At 34.8% G+C, this 10,040-nt stretch overlaps 1 long non-coding RNA gene across 1 annotated transcript in view; it reads right to left on the bottom strand.

The window, feature by feature from the left end:
* Positions 1-1,976: 1,976 nt before the first annotated feature.
* The window catches only part of LOC141553319 (uncharacterized), a 245,794-nt gene continuing 237,730 nt past the window's right edge, over positions 1,977-10,040 (bottom strand). Inside the window, exon 3 of the long non-coding RNA XR_012485394.1 lies at positions 1,977-2,682. This is a non-coding gene — a long non-coding RNA (uncharacterized LOC141553319). The remainder of the gene's footprint in view (positions 2,683-10,040) is intronic.

The following is a 10,040-nucleotide window of genomic DNA, read 5'->3' as shown; positions in this document are numbered from 1 at the left end:
AGTAGTAAGAGGTAGTTAGGGCTTTCTATAAGGACAACAGAAGATGTATTGAAGGAAAGTGGATGTAAAAATGTGGAGGGGAGAAGGGAATACATTTAAAATATAGAGAAAACCTTACAAAGACAGAGAAATTAAAGAAGGCATGCGTGTTTGGAGAACTAATAGTCCAGTTTAGCTAAACCGAAGTGTTCATAGAACTAGGATGCAATAAGTCTGGAAAGATAGGTGTGAATGTGGAGGATTTTCAATAAAAACCTACTTCCAAAGACAATATTATTTCTACTTTATTAGAATAATTAATTTCCATTGTTTGGAACAACATGGAAAGTCTCTTAGTCTTTCTCTAGACCCTTTAACATTCTAAGCATATAAAATTCCACTTATTTCATGAAGTTTTTTTTGGTCATTCTTACTTGAGAGTTTCTAGAATTTCATCCTTTGACTTTTGTAGGATGTATTATATTTATCTCTCCTATGATTCCTTTCATATATTTTCTTGTATTATATTAATTTGTATGCTCTTATGCCCAATTAGACTGAAACTCTTCAAGGATAGGAACAAAATATTATATTTAAGTGTAGTTGTCAATGTGAATATCATTATGCTGAATTTATAGCAGGTATCCAATAGATATTCAATGTAAGAATAAGTGCATTGGTTTTCTCTTAATTTCTTACTAATGTGTGCCTATGAAAATAACATGCAATTTAGCATATACCTCTTCATAAACCACCAAAATTGGTAATGGAGCAAACTTGGTTGTGTTCTTTTACACCAATAAAAGTAAACATCCATGATCAGAGCAAATTGTCATCCTTAAATTCTGAACTTGCTTTGATATACACATCTACTGTTTGTATTTTGTTCCTGTTCAGCTATTTCAGTCATGTCTGACTCTTTGACACTAATAAGGAGTTTCTTGGCATGATACCAGAGTAGTGTGCTATTTTCTTCTCCAGCTCATTTTACAGATAAGAAAACTGAGGCAAAGAGGGTTAAATGACTTGCCCAGGGTCACATAGCTAGTAAATATCTGAGACTAGATTTGAATTAATAAAGATGAATCTTCCTAATTCCAAGCCCTACTCTAAATATGATGCCACCTAGCTGTCCTAATTTTTATACTAAAAATAGTAAAATCACTTTTACCCTCTGACTCCAGAGGTTCTTACATTCTTCCTAAACTTAAGCAATGTTTATAGACCAATACAGAGATGTGTTGGTAAAGAATATACAAATGTCTGTGTTTATGTTTGTATGTATATACTATACATAAATACTTTTAAATGTAATCTGCATGTTTATATTTTCTCTACAATTTTCTTAAGTTTAGAAATTAAGCAAATAATAAATCAAGACCTGATTTACATCCTTTGCCAATGTCTGAGGTAAAAATGCTCACACTGAAAATTTAATACCTAAATTATTTATTATAATTATTATATCATGTTATTATGGTAACATAATATTATCATAATACTGTTGTTATTGTTAAATTACTATTTAACTAAATTAATTAAAGCTGATTCATATACCCTTGGGTATTAGGACTATGCTCTTTGACTCAAGAAAATAGAATGAAGAGTTATGAGAGGCAGTTGCAAAGAGATAAAGTTAAGTGTGATGCTCAGAGAAATGTCCTAACAAAGAGAATTATGCAAAAGGAAGCATAGATTACTTTGAGAGTTAGTCAATTCTCCTTTATCAGAGGGCTTCTTGGTCATGAGTGTAGCAGGTATTTTTCAGGTATGGTTTGGATTAAATGGCTTTGGAGTCCCCTTCCAACTCCAGAATTTTGTGATCTCTGATTATTTTTATACTAAAGCCTGGTCTTATTCACTGAACCATAAGACTCTATAGCAAACCACAAATTATAAGTTTCAATTTCCTTATTTTTAAAATGAAAATAATGATAGCTATAGTATCTACCTCTTATAGTTGTTATGAAAATCGCCTAGTAAATCTTAAAGCCCTATGTAAATGTCAGTTATTATTTATGTACTTAGGCACAGACATTTTATTTTTATCGTAAAGTAACTAATGGATTTAGCATAAAAGGATGCAGCAGCATCATCTTAATTCTAGTGTTTGACCAAAGAAGAGTTATAAATGCCTATTTATGTATGCCACTTTATAGATTTGGTAGCAATGCCCACCCTGATTTAAAAGTTATCTTTGATAACACACCAAATGAGGAAAACCCACTTCTCCTGGAAGGATTAAGCCAAACTTTGCCCTTCTACTTTAAGGAGAAAGGAGAGTTATAAAAACAGGTTTTAATAAAAGGGCCTGCCTTGGATTAGGAACTGGTGACCTTTCTGAGCAGATAATTGAAGAGTCTAAAGTTCAATTTTGTAGGTATTAGTCCAGAGGGTTTTTTTAATGTGCTCAACTACAAAGACACTCTGCTGGTACAGCAAATGACCACAGTTCAATCTGTTTAAAGAGAAGAAAAATCAACATCCCATAAATTCTCTTGCTCACAGACAAAGCTTAAATGAAATGGATGTCAAGAAGTCTCACAACTTTGTTTTCAATGTTTCAGCTGTCTTCTGTTTCCACACATCTTTAGCATCAATTGTTGTTCCGGATGCTTTGACCATCACTTTGTGGGAGCAGTCAAGGTCTCTGAGTCTTAGAATGAGATGCTGAAGAATGAGAATGTCCGGTGACCTATTACCCTTGTAGGAGGCAAGAGAATAAATAGTTTAGAAATTACCACAGCCCAGAGATATTGCTTTAGGACTAAGATTCTGGGGCTCTGTCTACAACCCATTAGAGTTGCTCTCTTCACTACCTGTTTTACTGACGCTTCCTTTCCCCTTTTTTCTATTGTTGGCATAGGATTGAGTCTCCATTTTCACACCCAGAGCCTAGATGATGAGCTGGCTGCCTGGGGCTAGTTTCAGTTTGCTAAATATTTTTCCTGTGTGTCATAGACTTGGACCCTGGCCATGCCATAATTTCAGATTATCACAATTGAAGAACAATTTGGCCTTCCATGCTACAGCTGTGTCTATTCTCTTTTCAAAGTTTTTTCTTCCAGAAACTATAAACATCAGGGCTTATTCAACAGGAATTCTGTCCCATGGGCTTCAGTATTGGTTCCTTTCTGAATCTTCCTGAATAACTTTGGAGGAGAAAGCTATGTATTTGGAAAGTTGAAGAGCAAAGGAATATGGACAAAGGCCTTTTCCCCTAATTAATGTGGGACCCACTTTTGGCAACTGATCTGAATTCAGGACTCAACAAAGTAAAATACTGGGTGTGATATGCATTTCTGGGAAATGATTCTGGGGTTCCTGGACAGGATCATTCTTGTTAGGAGACTGTATTATTGGGGCCAAAATAGCCAACTTATTTATCAACATGTTCTTCCAAATTTAGGAGAAGATCTTTTCAGCTTGTTATGTCAATATCATATAGACCAAGTTAGATCAAGATTTCCTTGAAGTTGCATTTAGCTCAGGATTCATGTTATTTACAGCACCTAGTGTTTTGGATTCCTGGGATAAAAATTTTAGTCATTCCAATCTGAAAAGACACTAGAGCCTCATTACTGGAAAGAGAAAAAAAAAAAAAAAATATATATATATATATATATATATATATATAATTTGATATTTCTCTGGAAATTTTATGCAAAAGCTCAATAACAACAAATTTAATATGAACATTCATCAAATAATAGCAACAAAAACTGTTATTGGAAGAAAGGCATCTAATATGGTGGATATAATCTTTCTTACTTTTTTTTTTTTTTTTTTTTTTTTTTTCTGAGGCTGGGATTAAGTGACTTGCCTGGGGTCACAAAGCTAGGAAGTGTTAAGTGTCTGAGACCAGATTTGAACTCAGGTCCTCCTGAATTCAGGGCTGGTGCTCTATTCACTGAGGCCACCTAGCTGCCTCCTGGATATAATCTTTCACAGTAATTTTTTTTTCAGAAATCATGGATAAGATTTGTATAAAATGGGCAGGAATTGGTAGGGTTGACTTTTGTATGATTGAAATGAATTCTGCTGTCACTGAAATTATAAAGTCACTTGAATAATTGAATGAACTTCAGTCATTCCATAGATAGGTTTCTTTGATCTTGTGTAGCATTTCCTTTCTTCTTGCATTCAGTTTTAATGTAGTTGGATAGTTCTAATGCTAAGTGGTATAGTGGATATATCTCTGGACTCAGGATGATTAAACTTCCTGAATTCAAATCTGACCTCAGTCAGATAGCTGTTTACCCTGGGCTGTGAAGTCTGAATTAGCTCCCTGGAGGCCTCAGAATCAGCTGGAGTCAGGATAAGCAAAAGTCTTTGGTCTTTAGAGGGAGAAGTGAAGGGGATCAACAAAACTGACACACACTCTCCACCAACCGACCTCCCTTCTTCTTGTTTTACTCCACCCCCTAATCCCTCCAATGATTATCTGTATACACCAAAAGATCAAGCTAGCACAGAATAGTGGGAAGGGCCATTTTTCCAAGCATATGCTCACAGAGTATTGAACAATAGGTAATTAGCCTTAAGTGCTCTGTTGTCTAATTCCAGTGCACCTATTCAGAGTTTCAACCCTTTACACTGGGCAAGTCCTTTTATTCTGTTTACCTCAGCTTCCTCATCTGTAAAATGAGCTGGAGAAAAGAAATAGCAAGTTACTATAGTATTTTTGCCACGAAAACCCTAAATAAGGCCACAAAGAGTTGTACATGATTGAAAAAAATGACTGAACAACAGGAAGTCAGTCTAAGTAAACACTCTTAACTTGAATATTGTGATGTGTGAATTTGTGTAAGTTTGTGTATTGTGTAAATGTATTTAGAAAGGTTACCCAACATAGGTGACCTTTCCAGGACATATGATATGTTTGACAACTGATTTTTATGATCCATGTGGAAATCTGTGAAGCACAGTAGACAGAATGCTGGACATGAAATTAGGAAGAAAAGAGTTCAGATCTGGTGTCAAGCACTAGTTGCTAGTTATATGACCCTGGGTAATTAACAATCTCTTTTTGCCTCAATTTCTTTTTTTTTTCTTTTTCTTTTTTTAAAATTAATTTTATAATTATAACATTTTTTTGACAGTACATATGCATGGGTAATTTTTTTTTACAACATTATCCCTTGTACTCATTTCTGTTCCCGATTTTACCCTCCTTCCCTCCATCCCTTCCCTTACATGGCAGGCAGGCCCATACATGTTAAATATGTTATAGGATATCCTAGATACAATATATGTGTGCAGAACCGAGTTTTTTTTTTTGCACAGGAAGAAGTGGATTCAGAAGGTAACAATAACCTGGGAAGAAAAACAAAAGTGTAAACAGTTTACACTCATTTCCCAGTGTTCCTTTTCTGGGTATAGCTGATTCTGTCCATCATTGATCAACTGGAACTGAATTAGATCTTCTCTTTGTTGAAGATATCCACTTCCATCAGAATACATCCTCATACAGTATTGGTGTTGAAGTGTATAATAATCTCCTGGTTCTGCTCATTTGACTCAGCATCAGTTCATGTAAGTTTCTCCAAGCTTCTCTGAATTCATCCTGCTGGTCATTTCTTATAGAACAATAATATTCCATAACATTCATATACCATAATTTACCCAACCATTCTCTAATTGATGGACATCCATTCATTTTCCAGTTTCTAACCACTACAAAAAGGGCTGCCACAAACATTTTGGCACATACAGGTCCCTTTCCCTTCTTTAGTATTTCTTTGGGATATAAGCACAGTAGTAGCACTGCTGGATCAAAGGGTATGCAGAGTTTGATAACTTTTTGGGCATAATTCCAGATTGCTCTCCAGAATGGTTGGATTCTTTCACAACTCGACCAACAATGCATTAGTGTCCCCGTTTTCCCACATCCCCTCCAACATTCGTCATTATTTGTTCCTGTCATCTTAGCCAATCTGGCAGGTGTGTAATGATATCTCAGAGTTGTCTTAATTTGCATTTCTCTGATCAATAGTAATTTGGAACACTCTTTCATATGAATAGAAATAGTTTTAATTTCATCATCTGAAAATTGTCTGTTCATATCCTTTAACCATTTATCAATTGGAGAATGGCTTCATTTCTTATAAATTAGAGTCAGTTCTCTATATATTTTGGAAATGAGGTCTATCAGAACCTTTAAGTGTAAAAACGTTTTCCCAGTTTGTTACTTCCCTTCTAATCTTGTTTGCATTAGTTTTGTTTGTACAAAAGCTTTTTAATTTGATATAATCAAAATTTTCTATTTTGTGATCAATAATGATCTCTAGTTCTCCTTTGGTCACAAATTCCTTCCTCCTCCACAAGTCTGAGAGGTAAACTATCCTATCTTCCTCTAATTTATTTATGACCTCATTCTTTATGCCTAAATCATGGACCCATTTTTATCTTATCTTGGTATGTGGTGTTAAGTGTGGGTCCATACCTTATTTCTGCCATACTAATTTCGAGTTTTCCCAGGAGTTTTTGTCAAATAACGAATTCTTATCCCAAAAGCTGGAATGTTTGGCTTTGTCAAACACTAGATTGCTATACTTATTGACTATTTTGCCCTGTGAACTTAACTTATTCCACTAATCAACTAGTCTATTTCTTAGCCAATACCAAATGGTTTTGGTGACTAATGCATTTTATATAGTTTTAGATCAGGTACAGCGAGGCCACCTTCATTTGATTTTTTTTTTTTTCATTAACTCCCTTGAAATTCTTGAACTTTTGTTTTTCTATATGGATTTTGTTGTTATTTTTCTAGGTCATTAAAATAGTTTCTTGGGAGTCTGATTGGTATAGTACTAAATAAATAGATTAGTTTAGGGAGTATTGTCATCTTTATTATATTCACTAGGCCTATCCAAGAGCACTCAATATCTTTCCAATTATTTAAATCTGACTTTATTTTTGTGGCAAGTATTTTGTAATTTTGCTCATATAATTCCTGACTTTCCTTTGATAGATAGATTCCCAAATATTTTTTGCTATCGACAGTTATTTTGAATAGAATTTCTCTGTGTAAAGGATGCATTTACTATTTCTGCCTTACTGCATTTGAGTTTGAGGTTTTTTTGTCCCAATATATGGTCAATTTTTGTATAGATGCCATGAACTGCTGAGAAGAAAGTGTACTCCTTTTTGTCTCCATTTAGTTTTCTCCAAAGATCTATCATATCAAACTTTTCTAGTATTCTATTTACCTCTCTGACTTCTTTCTTTTTTATTTTGTGGTTTAATTTATTTAATTCTGAGAGTGCAAAGTTGAGATCTCCCACTATTATAGTTTTGCTGTCTATTTCTTCTTGCAGCTCTCTTAATTTCTCTTTTAAGAATTTAGATGCTATACTAGTTGGTATGTATATGTTTAATATTGATATTGCTTCATTATCTATGTTACCCTTTAGAAAGATATAGTGCCCTTCCTTATCTCTTTTAATTAGATCAATTTTTGTTTTTGCTTGATCTGAGATGAGGATGGCTACCTCTGCTTTTTTTGGCTTCACCTGAAGCACAGTAAATTCTGCTCCAACCTTTTACCTTTATTCTGTATGTATCACCTTGTTTCAGGTATTTCCTGTAAACAACATATAGTAGGATTCTGGCTTTTAATCCAGTCTGCTAACCACTTCGTCTTTATGGGGGAGTTTACCTCATTCACATTTATGGTTAAAATGACTAAATCTGTATTGCTTGCCCTCATGTTAACTCCTGCTTATGCTTTTCTCCTTTTCTTCCCCCTACCCCCCTTCCTAGTATTAAACTTGTGAGTACCACTTGCTTCTCACAGCCATCCCTTTTTAGTATCCCTCCTCCACCTTAGAGTTCCTCCCCCTATTTTACCCCTTTTCTTCACAATATCTGTATTCCCTCCTCTTAGTTTACTCCTTCCCTTTTCACTTTTCCTCTCTCACTTTTCAATGAAGTGAAAGGAGTTTCACCATAAATGTAATATGTCTATAGTTTTCTCTTTAAGCCATTTCTAATGAGAATATGATACACTCTATGTTCATCCTTCTCCATTTTTTCTCTCAAATAAAATAGGATACCTTTGCCTCTTCGTGAGATGTAATACTACCACTTTACCTTTTTTTCTGGTATAATTTCCTTTCCACTTCTAGTTTCTAGAACAAATTATACATGTGTTCTTTATATATCTTTATGGCAGAAATATAATTCTCAAGATTTCTTTTTACTTTTTTAGAAAGCTCTTTAGTTCTGTATTTGGAGATCAAACTTTTTGTTTAGATCCTTTTTTTATCAAGAATAGATGAAATTCATTTATTTTGTTAAATGTTCATCTTTTTCTCTGGAAGAATATGTTCATTTTGGCTGTGTAAGTTATTCTTGGCTGCATATCAAGTTCTTTAGTCTTTCAGAATATTATATTCCAGGCCCCTTGATCCTTTAATGTAGATGCTGCTAGATCCTGAGATCCTTATTGTGGCTCCTCCATATCTGAATTGATTTTTTTTCTTGCAACGTGCAGTATTTTTCCCTTCATCTGAAGGTTCTTGAACTTGCACACTATATTTCCTGGAATTTTGATTTTAGGATCCCTTTCAGTAGGTGGTTGATGAATTTTTTCAATGTCTATTTTACCACAGTTCTCTTTGATAATTTTATTGGAAAATAGTGTCCAGGCTCTTTTTTCATCATATTTTTCAGGGAGTCCAATTATTCTCAGATTGTCTCTCCTGGATCTGTTTTCCAGGTCTGTTATCTTCTCAAGAAGGTACTTGACATTTTTTTCCATTGTTTCATTTTTTTGGTTTTGCTTTACTGATTCTTGGTGTTTCTTCCAGTCATTCAATTCTATTTGTTTGATTCTGATGTTCAATGATGTATTTTCTTCACTCACTTTTAAAATATTTTTTTCTAATTGTCCAATTGAGTTTTTAAGTGAGTTGTTTTGTTCTATGGAATTTTTTTCTATTTTGCCAATTTTATTTTTTAGAGAGATATTTTCTTTTTTCTAGCTCACTAATTCTGTTTTTCATGTATTTAATTTCTTTATTTATTCTGTCTTTAAATGCATGGGATGACTTCTCCAGACTCTCTTGCCAAGCTCCCCTTTACTTTTCCCATTTTGCTTCTAGCTCTCTTGTGAGAGCCTTTTTGATTTCTTCTATGACATCTTTGTATATTGAGGAGCAGATCATCTCCCCCTTTGGGGATTCATCTGGAGACAATCTACTTTTAGTCTCCTCAGAGTTTAAAGTCTGCTCTCTATCCATATAGAAGCTATCAATGGTTAGAGTCCTTTTAAATTTTTTGCTTATTTTGTCAAAGCAAAATCAAAGAAAATAAACTAACAAGAAAAACAAATGACCTGCTTTTTTTTTGGAGAGGGTTGGATGGTGTTATCAGGCTTCCTCTACAGACTGCAGGGAGCAGCAGCAAGGCACTAGCAGGACAGCAATGGCTGCACTGCATCTGTGCCCTGAGACTCTAAGGCTCTAAGAATGTGCTGAGTCACTCCTGATGGGGGTGGGGATGGCCAGGTCCTGAGAGACGGTAGCTTTTTGAGGTTATAGTCTTTACCTCCTGTGTTTACAGCTTCTCTGCTGATCCTGTCTTGCTACCAAGACAGAATATCCGCCCTGTGGTAAAAGTCATTCTCAGAAATGGCAGAGATCATATCCCTCCCCTCTCCGGTCTTCCCAGTGTGAGCTGTCTGCCAAGCTTTCAATGCTTGCCTTCTGCCTTCGCCCAATCTGTTCGTCACTGTTCCCGAGCAAAAACAGTCCTTTTCTGGTGCATTTCAAGGATGTCTTCTGTTGGTAATTATTTGTGGTTTTTTTTCCATTCAAGCACTAATTCTGAGGCTTGTCATGAGATAAATTCTGAGAGAAAATGCAGACCTTAAGCAGATGTGTGCCTCTTCTCCATCATCTTGGCCAGAAGTGGTCAGCCTCAATTTCTTAGTTTCTAAAATGGAGATAAAAATTAAATCTACCTCATAGGGTTATAAGAATAAAATGAGATAATATTTGTAAAGCACTTTACTCTCAATATGCTATGTAAATGCTATGATGATGGTGATGGAAAAT

Source organism: Sminthopsis crassicaudata, chromosome 2 (genome assembly GCF_048593235.1).
Source record: "Sminthopsis crassicaudata isolate SCR6 chromosome 2, ASM4859323v1, whole genome shotgun sequence".
NCBI classification, from domain to species: Eukaryota; Metazoa; Chordata; class Mammalia; order Dasyuromorphia; family Dasyuridae; genus Sminthopsis; species Sminthopsis crassicaudata.
Note: the sequence above shows the minus strand (reverse complement) of the source record. Positions and strands in the feature narration are given on the sequence as shown.